General features: G+C 45.3%; 1 protein-coding gene across 2 annotated transcripts in view; it reads left to right on the top strand.

Moving 5' to 3' along the window:
• FLNB (filamin B) overlaps positions 1-27,883 on the top strand; it is a 142,650-nt gene that overhangs the window by 7,500 nt on the left and 107,267 nt on the right. The window lies entirely within an intron of this gene.

Raw genomic sequence — 27,883 nt, 5'->3', positions numbered from 1 at the left:
GCTAGGTAAGGAGGACACTTGTGTTCCTCCTGCCTTGGCCTTTAAAAGGATGCACACCGATGAAGACATTTGTGTACGGAGTGTTGAGGTGTGCACACGCATCCTCTCACATAATAGCTAGCATTTTCCTATGCCTGCTGTCCTGCTAAGTATTGTCCTGAATGCCTTACTTTCATTGCTTCTAATCCTCATTATGAACTCTGCAAAATGAGTGGCTTTGTATTTATTTCTATTTTACAGATGAGAAAACTGAGGCTCAAATCAGCCTCCCTTCCCATGCCAGGCATGATGTTTGCCTGCATCAAACTGCAAAGTATTTTTTTTTAATCTCAAAGTTTGGTTTCACACTTAAACTGGATACACTGTAGTGAGAGAATTCATGCAGCTTTAGTTCAGTTCTCTTTTTGTTTGTTTTGGTTTGGTTTTTTGGTTTTTTTTTTTTTGCTTGAAACGTTACTTGAGCTTGATGAATGTGAAATTGAAATTCTCTTCTACAGAACAACTTTTTTTGGCCCATTGGCCATGCTTCTTCTAGGGCTGGGGTCTTCTTTTCCGTTCTGGGGTATCTCTGGGTTTTTCCCTGCCTTTATTTGGTTCCCTGGGGCAGTGATTTCACTGCAGGTTTGGGCGGTGGGGGCCGGGCAGGGCTTTCTTTGTGAGGCCTCGGGACCAGAGATGAGGAGGAGGTGCCCCTGGAAACCCTCCTGGGTGCACTTCTGTGGGGCTCACGGTGCACACCACTTGCAGGGAGGAGTGGTAAGGGTTTGTGGAGACCTAGCTCTGCTGGGAGGTCCTTGGTGACAGTCACCATTGGCACAATTGTGCCCTCTCCTAAATGACCTCACCCTCCATCCTTTCCTTCTGCCATCTTTAAACGTTAACCACAGGAGAGTGTGTTGGGTCGCGTCTGCGGCTGAGCACTTGACCTTTAGTGGTCCGACCGCCCCGGCACAGGCCACCAACCGCTCCCACACCGGGCCAGCAGCTCCGGCTCACCTTCAGGGAGCCTCGCTGTGTCGCAGAGCTCCGCCACGCTGCTCCGGAGCTGAACCTGTGTCCCCAAGGGCTTCTACAGCACTCCCAGGAAAGGACGCTGGTCTGGCCGGCCTGCTCCGCGCTCAGCCTTCCCCAGAAAGCGCAGGGCCTGGTTTGTTGCGAGGTCTGGGCGTTAACACAACACTCCTGTTCTCGCTCTCTGAAGGCCCTTTATGCTGGCATGAATTCCTTTTCTCATGGAGATCTGAAAGCTCTTTTGACTAAATGGGTCACCTTTCTGGGTATTTTCATAAGGCTGGTCCGCTTTTGCCATGCCAGACAACTTCTCTGGAATTTCCGTTTCGATATAATGAGAATACAGTGCGGAATTTTGGCTTCTGAGCTATAGGGAAATGGGTGGGGATTTGTGGCAGGGATATGTAAATTTGCTGCGGCCCATAAATTCAGATTTTAAGGTTAAAAAAGGCAAGCAGCAGTGGGCTTTCCTTCTACAAACAAGAATGGTGTTACTTTCGGCCTCCCGCTGCTTGTGACCCGAGGCAGAGGCAGGCTTCCCGTGGAGGCTGGGGTCTGAAAAGATTCTCGGTGGCTAAAGTCAGATTCCTGCATGTCCCCTGCTGCCCCCAAGAAAATAATCAAGTTCTTATCATGCTGGTACTGCACTGCTTGTGTGAATCACCCTGATTCCTCTGCACCTCCCTGAAGTGATTTATCAGATATTCCAGGGAAACAAGAAGTATTTAGCATTCTGCGGCCTGTTAGGAGCATGGCTGGGCCTGGGGTTTCTTCTCAAGAACAAAGTGATTGTTCCCTTGGTGATGTAAAGCCGGCCCGAGGCAGGGGGCCAGGGAGGGGGGCGGGGACCAGGCTCCACCCTCCAGGGGACCAAAGGTGCTGAGGTCTTTGGGCTCAGTCCCAAAAAGGCCTTTGTGACTAGGTGGTTCTGTTAACTGAGCAGAGTTCTGGGTTGCGTTTATAAGATAACTTGTCAGAAGAGGCAGAGGCTGGAAGGCCAAGGGTGCCCTGCTGGTGGGCTGGGGGGGCCTCTCTGTGCTTCCAGCCATCCAGGGGCAGCACCCAGTCAGTTCTGAGAGGGGGAGCCTTAGGAATCTTGGCTTGCAAGCACCTGGGCAGTGGCGTGTCACATTCCTTATCTGCACTAAAGGAGGCAAGCTGGCACCTGGGGAATGCTTCTCCTGTCCGGGAGTCCTTTACAGGAAATGATCCAGGTGTCACATTACGCTTCCTGTCGGGCAATGCATCCCTTACCATTAGTACCTCTCCTGTCCCTTTTTCTTGGCACTCTTGTTTGACACCCATGGAAAGTCACACCTGAGGTGGGGGAGGGCGTGAGACCCTCTCCTGGATGCCCGCGTCTCCCCGCGCACCCCATGCCATCCCATTTCATAGCTTCCTGAGCTCCAGAGATCTCCTGACTTGCCTGTTTTGCTCTCCCACTGGACCATGCCAGCTGGTTCAGGGGCAGGTGTTGAACCCCGTGTTCACCTCCGTGGCGCTGAGCTTGGCACCTGGTAGGAACATAATAAATAAGTTATTGAGTAAATACACAGCCTTTCGCAAAGATAGGTTGAATGAAGAGATCTGACACATTAATTGGTTTGCAAGATATCTGCTTTCAGAAAACACAAAATACTGATCCTTTGTGGCCAGTAGTGAAACGGGAATTGTGTGCAGTGGACCTCTGGGTCCAGAGTCCCAGTAGAATGCCTCGTTTTGGGGACAGTGATGCTGACCGTAAGAATTCAGCACTTTGTAGTCATTCTCTGATCATCTATGATTTGCTTCAACTGTTAGAGAATAAGGCTTTTTCCAAGTGGTCATGCAAGGTTTAGAAAATGAATATGAATGGAAGCCACTGAGAGTCACTCTAATAATAGTAATCTAGCTTCATTAATAGTAGTGGATATATTGAACACCTACCAATACCAGAAGTTGGTATTGAAAGCGTTGATCAATGCTTTTCACTAATAGCTAAATGAAGCCTCACTGCAACCCTGGGATGTAGTTATTGTTGTGATCCCCATTATACATATGTGGAAACTGAGGCATAACCCAGATCAGCCACTGAATATGTGGCAGACTATGACTCAAACCCTTGTCTGAGAAATTTTAACCATCAAAGGAAAGTCACCAGCATGTCTTCAGAATTCACTTCTAAGGGGGCGCCTGGGTTGCTTAGTCGGTTAAGCGTCTGACTTTCGCTTAGGTCATGATCTCGCGGCTCGTGGGTTCGGGCCCTGCGTCGGGCTCTGTGCTCACTTCCAGCTCAGAGCCTGGAGCCTGTTTCAGTCTGTGACTCCCTCTCTCTCTGACCCTCCCCTGCTCATGCTGTCTCTCTCTCTCTCTCTCTCTCTCCTAGAAATAAATAAAAAACATTAAAAAAAAATTCACTTCTAAGTATTTTTTTGTATATTAAAATGTATTTGGGGGTGCCTGGGTGGCTCAGTCGGTTAAGCGTCTGACTCTTGATTTTGGCTCAGGTTATGATCTCACGGTCTGTGGGTTTCTGGCCCTGTGTTAGGCTCTGTGCTGACAGTGAGGAGACTGCTTAGAATTCTCTCTCCCTCTCTGCTCCTCCCTCACACACACTCTTTCTCTTTCTTTCCCCCAAAATAAATAAATAAGCTTAAAAAATAGCATTTGTGGTTATTGCAAGAGAATTGCAAGAACATAGAGAAATACAAAGAAAAACACCATATTACATTCTGTGAAGAACCTTAACAATTGTATTTCTACTTTTATAGGGGAGTTTTGGATAACAGCTGCCTTTTGATCAGAATGGGAAAAGGGGATTGCATTTTCTCAGGAAAAATGAGACTGGACCGGAAACGTTTTGTGAAATCATTTTGGTCATACTGATGGTTGTAACAAGATTCATCCTCGAGTTACCGCGGAGGTGTGCCCCCATTAAAATTGAAGGTCTTGGTTGAGGCCCATGGTTTGCAAGTCTCCCTTGGTCTAGAAATATGTTTTGGTCAACCACAGAGTGGGAGTGTTCCATCTAATTTCTGCCTCTTAAAAGTTTTTAGGACCAACTTTTATTGGGACTGCCAGGGTCTCTTAATAATAGTTATTATGTTTGGTAATATTATGCCCTTGTCTCATGGTTAGCCCAGCATGGAAATTCATTTACTTTTTAGTTGCTCAGCTCCATTAGCAATTTAAATGTCTCAAATATGAGCCTAACAGAATGTAGTCGGGCAGCTTGGTTCGCCCTTGCCCATCTGGGAACTTTTAGAAGTCTGAGTATTATGTGCATGGCTGGTGTTTTGAAATATTTTCTCAACAGCCCTCCCGACACCAGGTCCATGGAATCATCCTGTCTTAGCCTTGTTCGAGGCAAAGGAGTTGGAATGAAACCGCTTCCTGAGTGTGCTTATGAGGATGGGTCAGTTAGACCCTGACACTTGCTGGCTGGGAGACTCGAGGCAAGTAGGTTGACCTCTCTGAGGTTCAGTGTGTCAGGCTATCAATAGTGCTCCAGCTGTTGTTGAAGATTAAACGATACAGTCTTTATAAAGCATGTGGCAGATAATAAGTGCCCCATGCATGGTGGTCTTTTCTTCCTCCTCCCCCTTCTCTCTCCTCCTTGCTTGACCTGGGTTGGTCCCCTCAGATTGGAGGAAGTGACCTAATTATCTCAGGAGGGGAGAGGGGTGGGAATACTCCCAGAAATTGGTCAAAGGTACCTCTTACCAATAAGCTTCCTTTTCAAAGAGGTGACTTGGGTTTTTGAGTAGTTGATGGGCAGGAACCATGGATCGGAGGCACTTCCTGGTCTTGCCGCCAAGCTTCCTTAGTTTAAGGATAGAGAACAGGTGCTACCTATTCTCAACCTCTTCCCCCACTTTCCCTTTGGCTAGCGGATCTGTTGTTTTAACTAGCTTTTTTGCCCCTCCTTTCTTTAACCCTTTTTGTCTCTTAGAATGTCCTTCACTCCCATTTCTTTCCTGGTTTACCTCTCGTGGAAGGCTGTTCTACCATCCAGGTGATGTAAGATAGAAGGTCTGAGTCTTGGCTCTGCCCCTTGAGAGCTGGCCGACTCCAGGGAGTGTTTTGCCTTTAGGAGCCTGTCTTCTAGATGCAGAAAGTGATGATAAACTGCTCTGCCTTATAAAGAGAATGTGCATCTCAAGCCGTTAGCACTGCTCCTGGTCATAGGCAGTGATCAGTAAATGACAGTTGCTGCTTTTGTGATGCTTGCAGCGCATAATTACTGTGAAGCCCCACGCCTCCCACTTAACCCTTTTCAGGGCTCAGGAGGATGAAGAGAGAACAGCAGCCGTGCTGGAGGTGAGACTGCGCTCTCTGCCTCAATTTGTGCTTCCAATCTGGAATGAAGGGGGTGTGCCAGCTGCCCTCCTCGAGCCAGGCTTGGCTCTGCCCTGGCCCTGGGCACTGTTTCCTCTCCCTTCTAGTCCTGGCCCTTTGATACCTGGGATCATGGTGGGGCTTCCTGCCAAGAATTTTGCTGCCCTGGGTGCGGTCTTAAGCCCAGCACTGCCCAAACTCATGTCATGGAGCTAGTGACAATATTTTTACAGTAGCACTTGGAAACTGAGATCCTGGGTCACACCCTGGACAAACAGCATCGGGGTTATTGGACTGGGGTGACTGGAGGAGATGGGCACCAGCAAATTCTGTGGCTCCTAAGTCTAGAAGGATGTGACAGGTTGGGGGGGGGCATCATTCCCAGTTCTTTTCAGGGGTACACTAGGCTTAGCTCTGCCTGGCTGAAGGCATCTGTGTCTTCTGTAACTACCTGTTCTCTTCAGTTGCTCCTTGAATACAAGCTGCCTGCTGTTTCCCTGGCTGGGCCAGGTTTCTAATACTGCAGCCTTTTAAGGGAGTGTCATTTTTAGGTTGTCTCTTTTAGGGGCAGGGAACACCCAGCACCTTTCCCCAGAGGTAGAATTTCTGGGGGTTTTACTTGAGTGATGACTAAGCGGATCTTTGCGTTTTAATGACGGGAAGAAATTAGTCAGCCTGGGCACTGTTTCCATGTGACAGGGCAAAAATTTAAACACTTGCACAATGGCTTTTGTTTTACCAGCTATTACAGCTGACCATCAGGCGTTATCAATAAGATCAGCAGGTGTTCACTGCTCTGCTTTCAGAGACCAGTTTCTGGTCCTGGGAAAGGCCCAGAGCAAGCTGGATTTGGCACGACCGTGGGTCCCAGGCAGACCCGGGCCTGTTTCCACCATCACTGGGGCCTTGGGGAGGCCCTGCCTCCATCTCTCAGCTTGTTTCCCCATCTGTAAAAGGGAAGAACTGAACTAGGCCTGAGTTTACCAAACTTTAGTCCTTTGTAAAGGAACCACTTATATTATTTTTGCCATGTGCCATGGCTGCCTCTTTTTTTTTTTTAACATTTCCCCCCTGTAGTTGACTCATTTTAAAAACAAATGCATTTGAAAAGGAGACTTGTGTCACTGTTGTAACAAAAAAAGCAGTGTCACTAGGTAAATCAAGGTAACTGTAAATAAACCCAAAACAGTGTTATGAAATTCTGGCTAGCGCTATTGCCTGTTGTTAGCAGGAGGCTGACTCTTTTGGTTAAAAAGGAAAATTAGGGGTGCCTGAGTGGCTCAGTCGGCTAAATGTCCAACTTTGGCTCAGGTTATGATCTCGCGGTTCATGAGTTCAAGCCTCACGTTGGGCTCTGTGGTAATGTCTCAGAGCCTGGAGCCTGCTTTGGTTTCTCTCTCTCTCTCTCTCTCTCTCTCTCTCTCTCTCTCGCTCGCTCGCTCTGCCCCTCCTCCACTCGCACTTTGCCTCTCTCAAAAATAAATAAACATAAAAAATTAAAAAAAAAAAAGATAGCTAGCCAGAGATAGGTGTTCAGAGTAACCTAGGACCACACTGAGCCTTTCTCCCTGACCCACCCAGAAGGACTGAGAAAGAATTGGAAAGAGAGTAATGTTGTCTTAATAATACAAAAGGGACTGAGAGAGTGTCACCAATAGTGCAGAGTAATAATGTACAGATGCTTTGTTTGATAAATACCTGTAGAGCCTTCATCAAGTGCCAGGATCTGTACCAGGATCCTAGTGGCTAGAACAGAGGGGGCTGGGGCTTGGTCACCTGTCTTGGGAAGCTCATGGTCTAATGGGAGTCATAGGAGTAGGTTAATGTAAATGAAGAGCAGGACAGGTCACAAAGGTTTCAGTAAGAAAATCACAGAACTAAGTTCTGTCATGTGTATAGGAGTCTTTTACAATTAAAAGTTGTTTAGAAAATTTAATTTCACTTGGAATTTCTTTAAAAAGTTTGTTTATTGAGAGAGAAAGAGAGAGGCAGAGGGAGAGAGAATCCCAAACAGGCTCTGTGCTATAAGTACCGAGCCCGATGTGGGGCTTGGTCTCACAAACTGTGATATCCTGACCCAAGTCGAAATCAAGAGTCACGTGCTTAACCAACTGAGCCACCCAGGCACCCCATAATTTGAAAAAAAATTTTTAAAAAATATTTTTATTTATTTCTAGGAGAGAGAGAGACAGCGTTAGCAGGGGAGGGCCAGAGAGAGAGGGAGTCACAGACTGAAACAGGCTCCAGGCTCTGAGCTGGCAGTCAGCACAGAGCCCGACGCGGGGCTCGAACCCACGAACCGCGAGATCATGACCTAAGCGAAAGTCGGACGCTTAACCGACTAAGCCACCCAGGCGCCCCTGAAAATTTTTAAGTGAATAAACCCATTTCAGTCCAGAATGATTCTAGAGAAATAAAATATATTAAAGTTGTGCATTGTTGTTCTTATGGTGTTAAGAGGATGATCATCTTCACTAACCTTAGTTCCCTAAAGCCTAATTTGAGTTTTGAGCTCTTTTGGAGTCCATGTCCATTGTAAATAGATAAAAACGAGATGGCCTGATATGCTCCTTACGACACTATACCCCCCCACCCCCTCAGATTAGCGTGTCTTGTAGTTTGTGCAAGCAAGATGTACCCCAAGACTGGACTTTTGAAATGCTGCCAGCTAGTGTCCAGGAATGAGTGGTGTTTTTTAAGATAGTGGGATTGAGGCTGAGACTGATTTTCCTATCCATCTGCCAGCTGAGGGCAAGACCTCCTTCTCTTGGGTTTCTCGGAGGAGGGGAGTTGTGGTTGAGAATGAGGACTTGGGGGGCACCTGGGTTGCTCAGTTGGGTAAGCCACTGACTCTTGGTTTCAGCTCACTCCATGATCTCGTGGTTCATGAGACTGAGCTCCGTGTGGGATCTATGCTTATTGTGTGGAGCCTGCTTGGGATTCTCTTTCTCCTCTCTGTCTATTCCTCCCCTGCTTGTGCATGCAGGTGCGCACTCTCTCTCAAAATAAATAAGTAAACATTTTAAAAAATAAAAGAAAAAAGAAAAATTTCTTAAAAAGGGGGGCTTGGGGGCCAAGCAGCTCTGGGGTTAAATCTGTGACTTACTGTGTGACCTAGGATTGAAGTACATGATTTTTCTGGAGCCTTGGTCCTCAGTGGTCTCACCTGTAAACTGGGGGTAATCATGGTTTCTACCTGAAAGAGTGGGTGTGAAGATTTAATGAGCTAAATTTTGTAAAGTACTTGCCACATGGGATGTGTTTAGGTGGCGCTAACAGGTAATCCCACACTTCTCTGATTGAAAGGCTCAGGTGTTTACTGCTCTAGGCTGGTAGTGAGTGAGGTGAAGGGGGGTGTCGGGTTTGGGATTTGGTTAGATCATGCTGATTGGCATCAGGACATTCAGAAGGGATCTGAGGTTTGGGACAATTGGCACCATGACCCCTAAGATACTGTGTATGGATCAAATCAGAATGAAATAGACAAGGGGCCGGTGGGGCAGTCAGAATCCTTTCGACTGCAGGAACTGAACCCCAAACTGGCTCACGTACGAGGAAATTGATTGGCTCATGTCAGCAAGCCCAGCGTGGGTTATGGATTTGTGGGATCCAGTGGCTCTGTCATCAAGGATTGAGGTTCTTCTTTTGATTTTCTTAAAAACTTTTTAAGTTTGTTTACTTATTTATTTATTTAGAGAGAGTGAATGAGTGGAGGAGGGACAGAGACAAGAGACAGAATCTCAAGCAGGCTCTGTGCCACCAGTTGATGTCAAGAGTCTGACGCTTAATCAACTGAGCCACCCAGACGCCCCAAGGGGCATATTCTTTTAAAATAAATTATGCCAATAAAAACGGAATACAGAGCAATAATAAGTAAACTAGAATTGCTTAGTTTGAGTTCTGCTGAGAGTGGGCTGGACACAAGACCTGCACCACGTTGAGATTCCTTTTTCAGGGGAGGTGATCCCAGGAAGCAGGAAAGAGAAACAGTGAGTGAGACAGGGAAGGAGAGTAGGGTGAATTATCCAGGGCACTGCTTTGGGCAGCAGGGGCTCCATTCTGCTGGGACCTCCTGAGAAGTGTACACAATGCCTCTAGAACTGCCCTCCTGGAGAAGGACAGGAAGTGGGCTGAGAAGGACAGGAAGCGGGCCATCCACTTGCTCTTCCCCAATGACAGAGGCATTCATTCTTCAGACTTCCAAGCTGATCATTCGTGCATGCTGGCTCTGCTGGTGCAAAAAGGGAAAGGAAAAGGTGAGTGCTTGGGTTGGTAGGTGGACCCCAGAGAATGATTTGTGCCCACCCTAACTGTGGCTGAAATTAGAGGTGGGCCAAGAAAGAGGATCCAGACACAGGCAACAGTGACATTACCAAGTATATCACCCTGGGTCAGTTCTGCAAACAATGCTGAGCAGAAAAAGCAAATTGCAGAAAGGTACATATGCCATAATACTGTTTATATAGAGTTTTACATATGTAATGGAAATGAAGATATGTTCACTGGAATGACTGTCACCAACCTCTGGATAGTGATTGCCTGTAGGGAGTCGGGGAATGTGTGGCCATGAGCAGGTGTGCTTGGGCTTTCAACTCTTTGTAACATTTTATTTCTTCAGTTGCCTGGTGCTTATATTGTACTGTTCTTCTTGTCCTCTATTTTTGTGTGTATTTGTTGGAAATATTTCCAAAAAAGTGTATTACAAAAAGTGTATCATTTTAATGCTGGTACAGTGCATTAGTGAACTTGAGCAAGGGAAGGGGGAAAAGTATCCTTTTTTTTTTTTAAATGTTTTATTTATTTCTAGGAGAGAGAGAGAGAGAGACAGCGTGAGCAGGGGAGGGTCAGAGACAGAGGGAGTCACAGACTGAAACAGGCTCCAGGCTCTGAGCTGGCAGTCAGCACAGAGCCCGATGCGGGGCCCGAAGCCACGAACCGCAAGATCATGACCCAAGCGAAAGTCAGACGCTTAACCGACTAAGCCACCCAGGCGCCCCGGGGGGGGAAGTATCCTACCTTTATTATTTGTTTGTTTTAAAGACAAGCTTGAGCCCAACTAGTAAGAAAGAAGACAGATCGTCCTCAAGACGTCAGGATGATATTAAGACAAAGACATTCACACTTTGCAGTTCTCCCTCCCACTCCCCAAGTCTGTGTTGAAACTCCTGAGCTAATAACCTTAGAATGTAATGTCCCTCCTGTTGCTTGTGAACATGGCAGGCTTGGGTTTCTCAAAGTCAGAGAGAGCTTCAGACATCTGCCTCTGGGAGCTTCCAGTCAATGGCTTTTTGTCTAAGTGAAGAAGATATTTCTCAAGGAAATACCTCAAGGGACTGCTGAAATATTTGCATTGTCCTTAAAAGTGGGTAATAGTTCAGGTGGTTCAGCAGTGGATTGAGTGTTAAGGGAGTTGCGTTCAAAGAACACCTTTGCATTATGACCAAAGTCAAGTCTGAACCACCATATGGTGGTTCCTGTTTAGTTTCCCAGGCACCTGAACATATGAGCTCAGAAGCATTTAATTTTTAAAAAATTACTCCAGGGATGCCTGGGTGGCTCAGTCAGTTAGGCATCCAACTTCGACTCAGTTATGATATCACATTTCGTGGGTTTGAACCCTCCATTAGGATGCTGTGCTGACAGCACAAAGCCCGAGTTGGGTCCTCTGTCTCCCTCTCTTTCTGCCACTCCCCTGCTCACATGCAGGCTCTCTCTCTCAAAAACAAATAGACATTTTAAAAAATAAAATATTACTTTGTTGGGGGACACCTGGCTGGCTCGGTTGGTAGTGCATGTGACTCTTGATCTTGGGGTTGTGAGTTTGAGCCTTATGTTGGGTGTAGAGATTACATAAAAATAAAAGAATTATTTAAAAAAATTACTCTATTGGGGTTTAACTGACAACTGACAACAAATGACACATTAAAAAGTGTATAGTTGGAAGTCAACAAAACAAAAATAAAAACTTCGTTAAAGTAAAAAGCTTCTGCACAGCAAAGGAAATCATCAACAAAATGAAAAAGCGACCTACTGAATGGGAGAAGATATTTGCAAATCATGTTCTGGTAAGAGATTAATATCCAAAATATAGAATAAATAATTCCTACAACTCAATAGCAGAAGTCCAAACAATACGGTTAAAAATATAGAGAGAGAGATAATATATAAGCAGAGAATATATAAGACAGAGAATATAGGCAGACAATATATAAGACGTTTTTTCGGAGAAGACCTACAGATGGCCAACAGGTATGTTCAAACATCACTAATCGGAAATGCAAATCAAGACCACTGTGAGATATCACCCTGTGTCCATTACAATGGCTCTCATCAAAAAGATAAGAAATAACAAGTGTTGGTAAGGATGTGGAGGAGAGTAAACCATTGTGCACTGTTAGGTAAGACTGTAAATTGGTACAACTACTATGGAAAACAGTATGGAGGTTCCTAAAAAAGGTAAAAATAGAACTACCATATAATCTAGCAATTTCACTTCTGGGTATTTATCCAAAGAAAAAGAAAACACTCAAAAAGATAATCTGCACCTCCATGTTCATTGCTACATTGTTTATAATAGCCAAGATATGGAAACAAGTATCTATTGATGGATGAATGGATAAAGAAAATGTGAGATATGTGTATGTGTGTATGTATAAGTGAATTATATATATAATTCAGCCATAAATGTAAACAAGAGGGAGATTTTGTTATTTATGAGAAAACAGATGGACCTTAGGGCATTATGATAAATGAGGGTCAAATACTGTCTCATCTCACGTATATGTGAAATCTTAAAAAAAAAAAAAAAAAAAGTCCAAACTCATAGATAGAAATAAGAAGTGGGGGAGGTAGGAGGTGGGTGAAATGGGTGAAGAGGATCAAAAGGTACAAAATTCCAGGTATAAAACAAGTAGTCATGGGGATATAATGTATATGATGGTGGCTATAGTTAATACCATATTGCATATTTGAAAGTTGCTAAGAGATTAGATCTTAAAAGTTATCACCAGAAAATTTGTCACTATGTATGGTAACAGATGTTAACTAGACTTACTATGGTGATCATTTCACAATACATACAAGTATTTTATTTATTTATTTACTTATTTATTTGGCAGACTGTTTTTGAGAAAGAAAGACAGAGTGAGCAGGGGAGGGGCAGAGAAAGGGAGAGAGAGAATCCCAAGCAGGCTCCACACTGTTAGCACAGAGCCTGACATGGGGCTCGAACTCACAAACCATGAGATCATGACCTGAGCTGAAATTAAGAGTCGGCCGCTTAACTGACTGAGCCACCCAGGGGCCCCAAGAAATGTTTTCTTAAAGACAATTCTTTAAGCTGGTTGGTAAAAGCAGCTGTGGCTTTGGTCACTTCTTTCTATGTCCTCTACCACAAAAGTTTTCATTCTTGCTGTCATCAAATTCTGTAACCAGTTTACTTGCCAGAAAAAGCTCGGTAGTCCTAACACCGTGGCTAACTAGTAGAGTGGTGGGTGCTTCTTGAAGTCATAGTCTCTCACAAACCATCACTCAAGGATGGGTAGGTGAGCTAACATCTGTCATGTACCACGGATTGTGCTAAGTTGGTCCTTTACATCAAGTATGTCACTTAATTCGAATGGCCCAATGAAGTAGGTATTATTTCTATGTTACAGTTGGGGAGAGACTGAGGTACTGAGAGGTTTGGTGACTTGTTGCATAGCCAGGACACAGAAGAGACAGACTCTGAAAGTAAATGTATCAGTTAGGCTGTGTATGCTGCCACGTCCTAGGAAACCCAACTTACCCTGATTCCTCCAAACAGGGAGCTCATTGGCTCCTGCAGCTAAAAAGTCCAGGGGTAGGACAAGCTGCCGGGTTCATTTTGACCTAGAGATTTTGAGGGTGTCAGAACCCTGGCTCTGTTTCTCTCAGATTCTGTTTTCTGTTATCTCTGCTCCTGGACAGGCTGGTGTAGATCCTGGCCACACAGCTGTACCCACATCCACACCTCTCTGAGGGAGCAGGCAGACCCTGAGGTTTACTGTGATTGGCCCAGCCTGTGCCACCTACCCTCTTAACCAATCACTGGTCAGAGTGTGTGACTGTTGGGATTGGCTTAACCTAAATCACATGGCCTGCCTTCCTTTTCCCTTTCCTGGTCTGGGACATTGAAGAGGATGGAAGAATGGATGCTGGGCCGGCTTCTCACACTGCTATACTAGGTTGCTATTTGTTCTTTAGAAATCCCCTTCATTTTATGAAACTGGTGTCACTGGCTGTAGTATTTTTTTTAATTTATTTTTAAGTTTATTTATTTTAGAGTGAGCGAGCACACAAACGAGGGAGGGGCAGAGAGAAAGGGAGAAACAGAATCTGAAGGAGGCTCTAGGCTCTGAGCTGTCAGCACAGAGCCCAACACAGGGCTCGAACCCACGGACCATGAGATCATGATCTGAGCCAAAGCCAGATGCTGAACCGACGGAGCCACTTAGGCGCCCTTGGCTGCGGTATTTATATAGCTTGTAACTTAGGTTATTACATCTTTCCCTACCCAAGTAAGATTACCTCTACCACCCCCCCCAGTGAGATTCCCACCCCCTCAAAGTGAGATCCCCCTACCCAAGAGAGCCCAAGAGAGTTTACCTCTTCACCCTCACAGGCAGATCAAACAGGAAAAAGCAAAACAAAACAAACAAACAAAAAACCCAACGTGTAAATTGTAGCATGCTTGAGAATTTTTAAAAGCTGTCTATATAATTAAAAGGTGTTAGTTAGACTTGGATATAAAATAAAATCTGACTTCAAATTTAACTGGCATAATTTCCGTGGCAAAATACCAGGTAGCCTGTGATCCTCAGTCTTGTGGACTTGGTGGATTTCCATCTAAAGAGGGTGCAAAATGGCAGCTTAGTGAAAGCAACAGGCTCCCCCACCTCCCTTTCTAGGAGGAAGAGTTGAAAGAAAGAATGAATGTGTGCAGAATAGGGGGTTTGCTTGCCTTTCAGGGTCCGTGTTGAAGGAGAGGAAAATGTAGCTCAGCCACGGTGATTCTCCCCAATTAAAAACTAAAAAAAGATCGTGGTTATGGGGCTTGGACTTCTGACAAACCAGCAGCCTCAGTCATTTTGAGTGTTATTCCAGATTGGAAGATTCTGTTAGGAGGAAAGTGGAAGCGTCAAGAATTTCTCATTGGACAGTCAGGGGGGCGCTCCTCATCACAGCTTCAGCTAGAGGAGACCACTCCATTCACTGAGCAGATGAGCTGACCACGTGTGAAGTCTGGTCCAGCACAACATACTCGTCCGGGGGCGGCAACATGGGAACGATTTTTATTCGGATTAACTTTCTACAAGGATGCCCTTGCAAATGAGACCATCCATTTCTCACTGGTGATCTCACCAGCACCCTTATTCCACAAAGCTTAATTGTTTTGGACCATAAATTTAAGCCTCTTAATGAATTGACCCAAGACTTAGAGCCAATTTGCTTTTCTTTATAATGAATCTGCAGCCTTAAAAGCTTCTGACTCAGGTGAAAGGGGATCCTAGCGCACAGAATGGGAAGAGCATGGGGTCTGCACACCTGGTTCTTATTCTGACTCTGCTCTTCATCAGCTCTGACTTTGGGCCTCAGTTTTCTCATCTGTAAACTGAGCATTGATCTCGAATCAGGGTCGACAAACAGGTGGCACCCATGCTACGCTTTTGTTTCTCCATGGCCGACATCAGTGATTTTTTTTCCCACTGAGCCCAGACTGGGCATTAGAATCCTTTTCAATATGGTGCTCCAGGCAGCCATATGGTCCTTAAGACGTAACCTGTTTATTGTCTTGATGAAACTGTATGAACTTGAACTCCCCTTTATCTTTAATAGTTTGAATCTTGCCCTGCAAAGAGCCTACACAAAGTACATTGTGCCCAGGGGGCTGCCAGTGTTGGGTGTTGGCTTCATTTTCACATCAACCGTACGGAAGCCCTTGCCGCTGACAGTGCTGCTCTCCTTCACACCCCCATACATTGGCCCTTGCTCTTCCTGCTTAGTCACTCATTTTATCTTGTAGTTCAGGAACCATTTCACATGGCCTCTCCTGTGTAGAAGTCCTCTTCAAATCCTCCATTTAAAATTAGTCATTTCAGGGGCTCCTGGGTGGCTTAGTGGGTTAAGCATCCGACTTTTCACTTAGGTCATGATCTCGCGGTTGGTGGGTTCGAGCCCCGCGTCAGGCTCTGTGCTGACTGCCAGCTCAGAGCCTGGAGCCTATTTCAGAGTCTGTATCTCCCTCTCTCTCTGACCCTCCCCTGCTCACACTGTCTCTCTCTCTCTCTCTCTCTCTCTCCTAGAAATAAATAAAAATATTAAAAAAATAAAAAAAATTAGTCATTTCTTGTGTTCCCACAGCAGGGTACACACAAATTATAATCTTTATAAAATGGCCATATCCTATTTATGACTATAGCCCTCCACCAGACCAGTCTCTAAGCCCTTTGGCTTTCTTACATTACCATCATGATCCCTTCCCTTCCCTTCCCTCCCCTCCCCTCTCCTCCCTTCCCCTCTCCTCCCCTCCCCCTTCCCCTTCTCTGTTCCTCTCCTCTCCTCTCCTCTCCTCTCCTCTTTACCATTGTGATTTTTGTCAGATTTATTTTCTGACTATTTTTTCTTTACATCTTTGCATTTTTGTATTCCTGTGCTTCATAAGATAACTAGAGAATACGATCAATCGATCAATCATCAGTAGAAAACCACTATCACTGGCCATGAAGAATAGGCAACTACAACAGTAAAAACAATGAAAACAACAGGGTTACTAAATTCTTGAAAAGCTCATTGAAGACTCTAACTGGGAGGCCGGCTTAGAATCAGAGAGTGATTCTTTGTGAATCATACAACTGTAGTAGTTCTCACTTAACGTGTCTGCTTTGTCTGCCCTGCCCCTTCTTGGGAAAGGTTGTGCTGATTCAGCGGGGTCCAGCGCCTGGAAGAGACAGACCTCTTAGGGTTTGATACTGTAATCCCAACATTCCATGGACCACCTTTGTGTACTGTCAAAAGTAAGAATTGTATAAGGATCATCAGAACCATTGAGTGGAAAATCAGACACATGTGGCTTTGGTTAGTTCATGTGCCTTTGACTGGTAGGAGGACTCATTGCTTTGCATTGCTGGGTTAGTGTTTGATAGATGAAAAAATCTTGTAGAAAAGTAATTCCACCCTTGAGCAAATTCTTATGGAAAATAATGTATACGATCTCTGTTCTTTGGGAACATCTGGGGAAGGATGATGCAGACATCTCGCTTCACAGATGGGAACAGTGATGCCCAGGGGTTAACTACTAACCTGGAAGCTAGTCTGATGGGGGTGAAACTAGGTTACCTCCCCATGCCTTGTTTTCTCATCTGCTAGACTTTGCCCTGCTGTAGTTCAGGTTGCTGAGTGACAAACAAGAACCACAGTCACTAGACTGAACAAAACTAACTTTCGTGGGCTCTGAAATTAGGAATTTATTGGGGCTTTTTTCCTTGCAAAGAACTCAGAAGTGCTCTGGTTTGCTCTTGGAAAGATGCCAATCACTTTATTGCCTGTACTCCTTCTTGCCCAGAATGGTACCATGTTTTATTGGTGGGTGGGGAACTTCAGGATTCGGCTGCAGTGGCTGAACTGTGGTACGTGCTCACTACAGGAAGGTGAAATCCCACACTGTGAAGATATGTGCAGAAGCAAGCCAGATCCTTGGGCGCTACTGCAGCAAACCCCCCCCCCCCCCCAGTCCTGAGCTGCAGCATCGAACCTCTGCAGCTCTCCCACAGGATTAGTATGTGTTGAATAATAGTACACCCCGACCCAGGGAGCAAAAGCAAATAGGACTATCCCTGAATCTGCAGGGGAGTGTGAGTAAACAGTTACAGGCTACCCCCAAGGAGCTGGCCTTTGGCCAGCAACCTGATGGCCGTTTACATTCCACTCTTATGGAGCCATTGGCCTTCTGATTTAGGAGAGTTGGCAGCTTCCTGGCCTGTGCTTGCAAGCCCTGATGGGGAGGGGAGGGGGTCAGATCTCAAAACATAGTTTTTTTAAAAACATATTCCCCCTCCATCCTGTTCTTATGTGGAGGTTGAGTGAATCTGATACTTTTCTCTTTCCTCTAAATCTTTATTGGTTTTTTAGATCACAAAATTGGTACATGCTTGTTTAAAAAAAAGTACAATCATTATAGAAACTTAATTAAGATATCGAGTGCTAATTATAATCAAGTGCCTAGTATGTACTCGGTGGCTTTTTTGGCTCATCTCAGTTAATCTTCATACTAGATCTGAGGAATGGTGTTCATTCCCATTTTACAGATGAGGAAACGGAGGCTCCATTTAAAGTCACCTAGCTGGTTAGCGAGTGGCTGAACCTGGACTAGCACCAGGTCTGGGCAACTCTGGAAAACAGAGCTCTGTGTGGTGTCTTTCTTGACAGAAAGATTTAACTTGATTCAGTACCATTTTACTTATAAGCAGAATGAGCTTACATTATTTGTTTTCAGAAGAAAACCCATCCAGGTTATTATTGTAAAATAAAAAGACAAGAGAACAGGGATCTCCAAACATGAATCGTCAGGTGTGTGCATCGGAGTCAGGCAGGGCTTGGTTAGTCTCTGAGCCAGGGCATATGTTGTCAGGCTAGGATGCCGGCGGCCTCCGGCTGGGAGGGCTCCTTGCTCTTCCCACCACCCAGCCCACACCACCCATGGGGCAAGCCCAGGAACTCTAAGGCAGCCCTTTCATTCCCGACTTCCTTTCCAAATAATGGGTAACTTATCCATCCCTTTGCTTTGGTATCTTAGGCAGTTCTTGGCTCGTAAACATACCTGCCTTGAATCTGTGCCTTGAGCCAAATGGCCGTGACCGCAGCCTTGGGATCCACAGACGCTGTTTTAACAAGCTGAGGCTAGAGCAGTTGTGTGATTGGGCAGGTCAGCAGGCTGTGCTTCCCCAAGCTCCCTCGGAATCCTTGGTTGGCTTTCCTTTGTCAGTGTCCCTCAGGAGGCCGCACAGCCTGTCTTGACTGTGGCCTGTGGGTGGTCCCAGCCATACAACTAAACTGTCAGGAAGCCCTGCAAGGGGCTCCCCCAGCTGGGCTGCCCTGAGTGCCCTCACAGCTTTCTTTTTAGAGAGAGCTCTGAGACTCATTAGGGCTTAGAGATTTTCGCATTCTTGAGATTCTTTGTGGCTGGTTTGGTAAACCATTTCATCTCTTCGTTTTCCCAGCTGAGCCCATTCATCCCTTTGCCCTTCAAGGGCCTGTCTTAGGTGCAGGCCAGTTTTGCATTCTCGGCGAAGCCGCCCGTGTTTGGTTTATGTGGGTTTGCTGCAACCTAGGTTGAACAAATCTTCTAGACTCCTAAATAGTCCCTGATTCATACCAGCCTGGGTTCCCCACTTGGCCGGGGGACTGCTCATTCACACTGGGTCAACCTCAGACTTGCCTGGCACTGGTGGTGGGAGGAGCTCCTTGGTTTTTGTTGTTTGTTCAGCTTTTAGGAGCGTTAGTGTCTCTAGATCTATCCTCAGATCCTCGCCCTGCTGGTGATGTGATGCTAGGGATGCTTATGGCAGCTCAATGTGGTGCTGGGAAGGACTCGATCCCAGGAGGCCCAGGGCTGGACTGCTTTGTGCTGTGGACCAGGGTCAGGGAGGGACTTCTCATCAGCTCTGATGGACCGGAAAGGGATTGGGAAATTTCATGGGCTTTTCTCTGTGGTGTTGGGTAATTTGAGAAAGTATGCCTCAAACTGTACCATTGTAGATTGGATAAGTCATTTTGGTGATTTATTGGACACCATTCTTTTAAGTGTGAGAGAGACTCACTTGAGCTAGCTTCAGTGCAAAATACTGTTTTTTTGTTAGGGAGGTTTTATCTAGATTGACTGATTTTTTTTTTAATTTAATTTTCATTTTATGTTTTATTTATTTTTGAGAGAGAGAGAGAGAATGAGCAGGGGAGGGGGAGAGAGGGAGACACAGAATCTGAAGCAGGCTCCAGGCTCTGAGTTGTCAGCACAAAGCTCATTGCAGGGTTTGAACCCATGAACCATAAGATCATGACCTGAGCTGAAATTGGACGCTTAACCAACTGAGCCACTCAGGCGCCCGAAGATTGATTGATTGATTGATTGATTGATTTAGTGGCAAGTGGTGGAAAGCCATTTGAAACTACTTAAAGACAAAAGGAGGAGCCATTTGGCCCAGTAACAGAAGTCCTGCAGTAGAGAAACCCTCAAGCATGGCTGGGTCTTGAGGCTCAAACAGGTCATCAGAGTTTGATCTCCTCATTTCTAGCTCTTTCTGCTTGGGCTCCACGTGGTGGCAGAATGGCCACTGCATCTCTGGGCCTTCAGCCTCTCAGAACTACCAGGCAACGGAGAAAGTGAGAGTGGCGAGTACAACACTGTTTCCTGTAGCTCCTATACAGGTCCCAAGAGTTGCTGATTCAGCCCCTTGAATCGTATGCCCAGCGCTGAACCAGTCGCTGTGCTTCGCGGGGCCTGTCACATGCACCTCCCTGCCATCCGTGGTATGAGAAGCAACCAGTGATCCCTATGAACAACTATGGGTTCACTGATGTAGGGCAGTCCGCAGGCTGAGAACCAGGAGTTGGAAAGCCATGGAGACTGCCTCTGGTGTCTGTTTCCCTGCTGTCTGTTTTGTTCCACCTCCCTGTGATGGGCACTGCTGGCACACCCCACACAACACGGCTGCCCCGTGGCTCCTGGCTGTTTACATTTCACTCAGTCTAGCCATACACAGAGACATCAGGGGAAAATGAGATTCGGCTTGCTTTGTTTTATTTTTTTTTTTTAATTTTTTTTAATATTTTTTATTTATTTCTAGGAGAGAGAGAGACAGTGTAAGCAGGGGAGGGTCAGAGAGAGAGGGAGACACAGACTCTGAAACAGGCTCCAGTCTCTGGGCTGGCAGTCAGCACAGAGCCCGACGCGGGGCTTGAACCCACGAACCGCGAGATCATGACCTAAGCGAAAGTCGGATGCTTAACCGACTAAGCCACCCAGGTGCCCCTTGGCTTGCTTTAGAGGTTCTGCCCCAATCCAGTTAGCTGTGGAAGCTGAGACTGCGTCTTTTAAGACAAATTTGGATGGGTGGAGCCTCTTTGTGGAGACCATGTGATGTGGGCTGATGGTCCAGAGGGGACAGATAGGTGCTTCTCCTTATCTGGTTGAGAAGCCTTATTTAAGTCCAAGCTGTTGATGAGAAATAGCATCAAGGGCCTCTGTCCCAAACTAGGAAAATGTTGGATGAAGTTCCAACTCAGTTACATGGATGCCTGCTTCCTGCCGGTACGTGATGGCCAGGATCAGCACCTTGGAACCTCTCTGAGCTCTGCTCTCTGCTCCTACATGGGTCCTTCCTTCCTGCAGAGGAGATGGTACTGTCTGAGAGGCATGAATGGGAATTTCCTCCTTCCAGGCCCAAGTCAGCATGACTCGGGATGGCTTTGACTGGAAAATCTGAATCAAAGAGTGCACTTAGGCCAAGGATTTCCCCAAACACTAATCAGCACTGATTACTTCCAGCGTGTTGCCTTTGGCTCTGTGGAGAGTTTTGTCCATTGTGGCTGCAGTGTCTGGCTTCTGCTGCCCAGAAGATGAGAAATGAGTTTGTAAGGATGAGCCCCCATGATGGGCTCAGTCCCTTTGCCATACTGACCTTTACTAGGTGTGAGAAACCCTAATTACCAGATTCATAGGTCATTGGCTGGCCTTCCCTTCAGCATTAGCACTTGGGGGTGGAGTTTTCCTTAAATGAAATCCTGAAAGGGTGTTAGGGGAAAACTTCTATAAAATCCTTGCTCAGTGTTGAAAATGACTTTTCTCTGCCATATTTATGTCTTCTGAACAGAGTCGAAATGCTAAGTATGAGTACAGATGCCATGTTATTGAACTCTAAGATCATCTAAAGGAAATAACGCAATTCACATCTTGGATGAACTGAATGAAGTTTTATTATTAAGTTCACAAAAGTTTAATAACTGTGCTGTTTAAAAATAGCAGCAAAAGACTTTTAGTTGGCTCTCAGCATGTCTTGGAGAACCTTGAAATGCTTTCAGGTCCGGCCCTAAATTTCCAGTCTGGAAGATAAAAGCTCAGAAGAGGGACAGGATGTGTTCAAGGTTGCTGAGTTGTGGTGGCTGGACTAGAACTCTGGCCTCTTGGGTTCCAGGTCACAGAGATTTGCCGGTCTTAGTCCTGTAACTGCTTTCTGCTAGGAAGAATAAGGCAGAGCCTGTAGCCTGGATGAATGTATAGGAGTAAAAAAAAAAAAAAAAAAAAAACCAACCACAAAACAACAAAAAAATACCCAACCAAACAGCTCTACTGAGATATAATTCACACATCATAAAATTCACCCCTTTGAACTGTACGGTTTTTAGCATATTCAGAGTTGTGCAACCACCCCTATTGTATAATTTTAGAACATTTTACCCCCCCTTCCCCCCCCGCCAAAGAAGCCCTGTACCCATGAGCAGTTACTCCCCAGTCTGCCCTCCCCCCAGACCCCAGCAGCCACTGGTTTACTTCTGTCTGCATGGATTTGCTGATTCTGGACATTCGTACAGTGGAACCATATAACATGTGGTCTTACAACACGTGTGACTGGCTTCTTTAACTTAGTAAAATGTTTTCGAGGTTCATCCATGTTGTATCCATACCTCCTTCCTTTTTATGGCCCAATGTAGGAATCAAGCCTATACAGGGCTCGAATTTGAAAATAAAGCTGTAAAATTTTCAGGTTTATTTTTCCTTTGCTCAGTAAGCTTTTTCCTGGGGAGTCAGTCTCTACATTTGGAGATGAAATGGGAGACTTTCTTAGGCTCCCTGTACCTAAGTAGTGACCACTTTTCTTAAATGTTTTGACACCTGGGAGAAAAGTTGGTTTGTGGAAGAAAGTATGTTCTTTCTTGTATTGCCAAGAGCATTAATACATGCTAATGAACACAGAGGCTCGAGAGCCAGTGTTGTAATGAGCTTTTACCTTATATTTATTTTCCAAATATTTGACTTATTTAAAAAAATTCACGTTTTAGCAATAGTAGTTTTCTTTCCTTTTCCCAAATTCATTGGGAACTTTTCAATCCTCCAGACAGCACGAAAGAACAGCCTTAGCAAACTCCCATATACGTCTACCCTAGAGTCCCTAGTTGTTAACTTCTGGCCACATTTGTTTACTTTGTCATTCTCTAAGGATATACATTACACACCTGTCTCTTATTGAATCATTTGAAAGTCTTTAGGACAGGTCATGACCATTCACCCTCACATACTTCAGCAAGTGTCTCTAAGAAAAAAGGGTATTTTTCTAACCACAGTGTCACTGCATACCCCAGAGGTTAGCACTGGTACAATAAGAATCTGGTATAAAATTTCCCCAAATGCTCCCAGGTGTCCTTTATGGTCATTTTTTTTAAATCCAGGAAATAATTAAAGATTACTCAATCGACTTTGGTTTCAAAGTTACTTCATCGTATTCTTTAATCTAAAACAGCCCCCATCTTTAACATTTTTTTGTTTTTGGTCTTTTCTGACATTGACTTTTTTTTTTTTTAAAGAAACTAGGCCATTTTTCTTGTCACATGTTACGTGCACAGAATGACAGGGTGAGGAGTGGAGGGGGGCGCATGCAGGGTGGCAGGGAGGGTCTTTGCAAAATGCACGTTCTGATTCTGGAAGACACTGGGGTCTGAGTCTGCATCTCTAGCAGGCTTCCGGGTGATGCCAATGCTGATTACCCACAGACCACGCTTGAGTAGCAAGGCTGTAGAATATTCCATATTCTAGATTTGTTTGCTTCCTCATTAAATTCACATTAAGCATTTTTAGCAAGTGCTCTTTTGAAGAAGGTCATGAATGTGTCACATTGCATCACATCAGGAGGCTTATCATGTCAATGTGTCCTGTTATCAGTGTTGCTAAGTGCCGTCTCATGGTTCAAATGGTGTTCGCCAGCACCCCCCTGAAATGGTACCTTTCTCCTGTTTAAATTTTCTTTAAAAATATTTTTTTATATTCACTTTTGAGAGACAGAGAGAGACAGAGTGTGAGCAGGGGAGGGCAGAAGGGGGGGGAGCAGAGAATCTAAAGCAGGCTCCAGGCTCTGAGCTGTCAGAACAGAGCCCAATGCGAGGCTTGAACCCACGAACCTCAAGATCATGATCTGAGCCAAAGTTGGATGCTCAATCGACTGGACCACCCAGGAGCTCCTGTAATTTTTTTTGAGATTTTATTTTTAAGTAATCTCTATACCCAGTGTGGGGCTTGAATTTATAACCCCAAAATCAAGAGCCAGATGCTCCACTGTCTGAGCCAGCCTGGTGCCCTCTTGTATTGTAATTTAAAGTAACCATTGAGATTGCATGAATGTCCTGGACCCCAACAATTGTCACCAATTAATCAAGTTTTTTGGGGGGGAGGGAAGCATCTTGAGTTATAATCTCCTGTTGGCAACACATACCTCTTATGTAATTAGCAATTAATTATGTAGCTAATTTTATTTTTTCAATGTAGCTAGTGGCTGGTTGACTCCCATTTGTATTGTCAACATAAGCTTTTACATTTTCCCAAATTTGGAAGCTTTACCATCCTCTTTTGAATGATTCCCATGAGAAGTATTCATTTTTCACAGCCAAGGGTGGTGTGATGCCTTTTAAAAAAATCAACTAAAAAAATAATCATTTAAATTTTTGAGTTGCTTCTGGAACCACAATTGGGATTCTTAAATATCTCACAGATTTCAGAAAACAACTCTTAAACTGGGCAGGCAATTCTTTTGTGTCACAGGTTATTCTTTTTGATTAAAATAAAGCGTTGGGTGGCCAAAAAAGGAGTATTTGAGTGGGAGCCACTGGAAAATGTCTTCCAGGTGGAGTTGGTGCTCTAGGGCATCTTCTCCCCTTCCCCAACCCCCAGAGATTTCCAAATGAGGGCTCTTTACCTATGAGGGTTGGGGTGCTTGACAGTCTTACAAATCAGTCCAGAATCTTCACTGTGCCGATCTGGAGGTAGAAAAACTAGGGCCGGAGAGTATTCAAGCCCAGGGATGGTCAGAAAGACCTGGTTCTAAGTCCTGGCCCCACCTTTCACCACCTCTGTGGCCTTGGGCAAGTGTCTGAGCCCCAGTTTCCCTGTCTGTGAAATGGGGATAATAATGGGTCTCGGCCTCATAGGTTTGTTGGAAGGATGAAAGGAGATGTTTAACACAGGGCCTAGTACACACTGTGAAAGCATGATGCATGTTGATTGAATGCATTTTGAGTCCTTAAAAGGGTTAAACCTATTTTATTTATTTATTTATTCATTTATTTTTGAGAGCTTGAGAGAGAGGGCAGGAAAGCAGGGCAGGGGTAGAGAGAGAGAGAGAGGGAAAGAGAGAATCCCAAGCAGGCTCCATGCTGTCAGTGCAGAGCCTGACTTGTGTCTCGATTCCACACCTGTGAGATCATGACTTGAGCTGAAATCAAGAGTCGGATGCTTAAGAGTCTGATGCTCGACTGAATGAGCCACCCAGGTGCCCCTATTACACCTATTTTAATCTAAAACTTACATTTATTTGCCAATTATTTTCAAACACCCATGTTCTTGGTTTTATTACCGTTTATTCAACAAATTAGTATTAGCCAATATTATCAGAGATTTTACATACGAAGTTTTGGTTTACTGCATTAATTTAAGAAATGAGATCACCAAGTTATATACATTTATTCTGTTCTATGCTTGATAGACCCAATCTGACTGGGTGGTAGTGAATGGATTCTCATTGGCCACTTTCAGCATTATTATTATCCTAGAAGTAAAGTCCTAACTGGGGAGATTCAATCCACAAGTATCACCTGACCTACTCTATGCCAGGGACCGCTCCTCCAGTGGCCCTGTGGCTCCTGTGTGTGGTGCTGATCACCCACCTTTTCATGTAGACCCGGACCTTTTTTTCTGACAGTGCCCTGGCTGGAGACCCGTGGATTTTCTTGCACAAAACATGTTCAAAATGCATCATCTGACTTCTGGTTTTGACATCTTTAAGGCAGAGTAAGGACACTTGTCGAAGTGGTGTGAGTATAAAATCCTTCTGGATTTTTGTTCCCTTTCCTCTGCTACCTTACTTCTTATAGTAATTTTTTTCTACACGTAATTCAACCGTCCCCCAAAATGAAGGAGTTGAGAGCCATCTGTGGTCCCCCAAAGTTACCAGAGAAAGCGTTAAATCTGAATTTCAGATAAACAATGAATAACTTTTGGTAGGAGTATGTTCCACACCTGGCAGGCAGTTCTCTCTTGTTATAAAGCCATTGAATGGGATATACTTACACTAAACAATTATTTACCATTTATCTAAATTCATATTTAACTGGATATCTGTATTTTATTTGCAAAATCTGGCAATCCTGGGTCCCACTGCCTGCTCGGAGTTTTCATGTTTGCTGCAAGGTAGTAGTATTTGCAGTGTCCCGAGTCTTCTAGGAGAAAACCATAGTGGCATTGCTTTATGCCGAGGCTTCGGGCACTGGGGTAGGGGCCAGATTAGTAATTAGCTAACCATGACCTCACCCATGAGGAATGTGCTCTTGCTAGGTATTAGCAAGAGGTTTAGGCTCTCGGGAGCCATTGTCAGAAGCCTGTCAGTGACATCATCAGCTGGAAAAGCCAGCTTCCAGGCCTCAGGAAAAAGCTAGAAAGACAGGGCTCCAGTTTTGGTAATAAATGGAAATGGATTTTCGTAGGTGGGGTGTGGAAGAATTTGTTACGACAGGAAACCTGATGGAGCCTCCTGCCTGTGTGCAGCCCCCAGCCAAGTTTCAGGGTTCTGATGAACAACCAGAAGCTTCTAATGCGGCATACGATTATACTTTTGGCCTAGTGCCCTGGAAAAGTTGGCTTGTTCTCAGCGAACACTCCAGGAGCTGTAAAAGTGGGTGTCAGAACTGCTTTGTAGCTCTGAGTGGGGCCCTTACATTGGGGAGGAAGGGAGGCTAATGTGGTACATGTTCATGGTGCTGCTCAGAGCAGCTCTAGAAAATGCATACTTGGTACCATCTGGTCCCTCCATTTGAGGATGGGGTGCTTTGGGCAAAGGGGTCAAGTTCTCTGGATTTAGACACTCAAAAAATCCTCTTTTACCTTGTGAATTGAAAGAAACAGAGCAAGCTTTTACATTTTTTTTCTTAAAGGCTAATTTATTGTGCATGACTGTGCTGTCAGATTAGAAGGGGACCTGACTTAAATCAAGTGCTGAGTGTGGTAAAGTAAGCCATTTACTTTTATTTGAAATCTCCCATAAAACATTCTAGAACAAGATGGGTTCTGGGGCTGGGGGTTCTGATCCCCAGGGCTGGGTTTTGCAATTCAGGTTTCTCTGGTCTTTTGGAAGTTCCCCGTAAGTAGTTACCCAGGGCAGTTCTGCCCAGCTGAAGTGCTAATGGCAGGCGCACTTTACCAGGTGCGAAGACTTCCGTTAGTTAAGCAAGTGGGAGCCTCAGAGCTCAGCTTCCGAAGATCTGGCCTGCATCCCATCTGGTTTCTTGCCCAGTTAGAATTCGGAAGCATTGACCCTGCGTCTCCAGAGTCATCCATGCCGAGGCTGGGATGGATCCTCCCGAGCCTCCTTTTCTTCCACATCGTGCCTCTGGGGCTCTACTACCACTCACTGGTCCAGTGGCCCTAGGCAAACAGCATGGGCCTTTTGCAGCCTCTCTTTTGGCTTCTGTAAGGTCAGCTGCTCTTTGTGCCTGTTGTGTGTGAAGTACCGTAACCAGGGCGCTGAGGGACTGAGCTGTTATTCTGTAGGTGGCTGGTGTCGATGGGGCATTTTTGAGGAAGTCATTAAGAGTTGAGCCTGAACCCACTTTTGCTTTTGAGTATGCCTGGCCATTCATCATTCGGGACCCTCTCCATCTCTCTGATCCCTTTGTGAAATGGGTGGGTCTTGAGTCGCCCCAGGAACCATGGGCGAAGCCTCTCCAGTGAGCAGCTTCTGCAGTGCCCATCGAGTCCTCTGTGGAAGCTTTCATTATTAATGGATATTCTTTAAACATGAAAAGTTGAAACATAGTCTCCAGAGGACCTCCGGCCCTCTGTTCACCACTGCAGCGCATTGATTCCAAGGGCCAGGAAAAATCATCCTTTTCTTTGTTAGAATGTGGTTTCATTACCTTGAGACAAGTGGCTCATCACATCTGTAAGAAAGAAGGCTTCATGCAATAGCTTTGGGCACTGTGTTCCTGAGTTCCTGGGGGCACTTGATTTCCTTTCTTTTTCCTCACTCACCTCTCTTTGGGTCTGTCTGACTCAGGTCCATTCCCAGTCAAGGAAAGGGTTGGCTTCTTGGGTGGGGGTTTTGGTGTGAATGGATTCTCATTGTTGTCAACAACGATTCTGAACCCTTAGAACCAACTCAAAAGCTTTAAAAATTACAGATACCTGCCCTCACCCTGAAGAAATCCTCATTTTGTTTTCTTTGGGGGAGGGCCACTGCCTCTCCCCCCCCCCCCCCAACCCCCCCCCACCCCCCCCTCCCCACCA

This window comes from Crocuta crocuta, unplaced genomic scaffold (assembly GCF_008692635.1).
Source record: "Crocuta crocuta isolate KB4526 unplaced genomic scaffold, BGI_CrCroc_1.0 scaffold87, whole genome shotgun sequence".
In the NCBI taxonomy this organism is placed as follows: Eukaryota; Metazoa; Chordata; class Mammalia; order Carnivora; family Hyaenidae; genus Crocuta; species Crocuta crocuta.
Note: the sequence above shows the minus strand (reverse complement) of the source record. Positions and strands in the feature narration are given on the sequence as shown.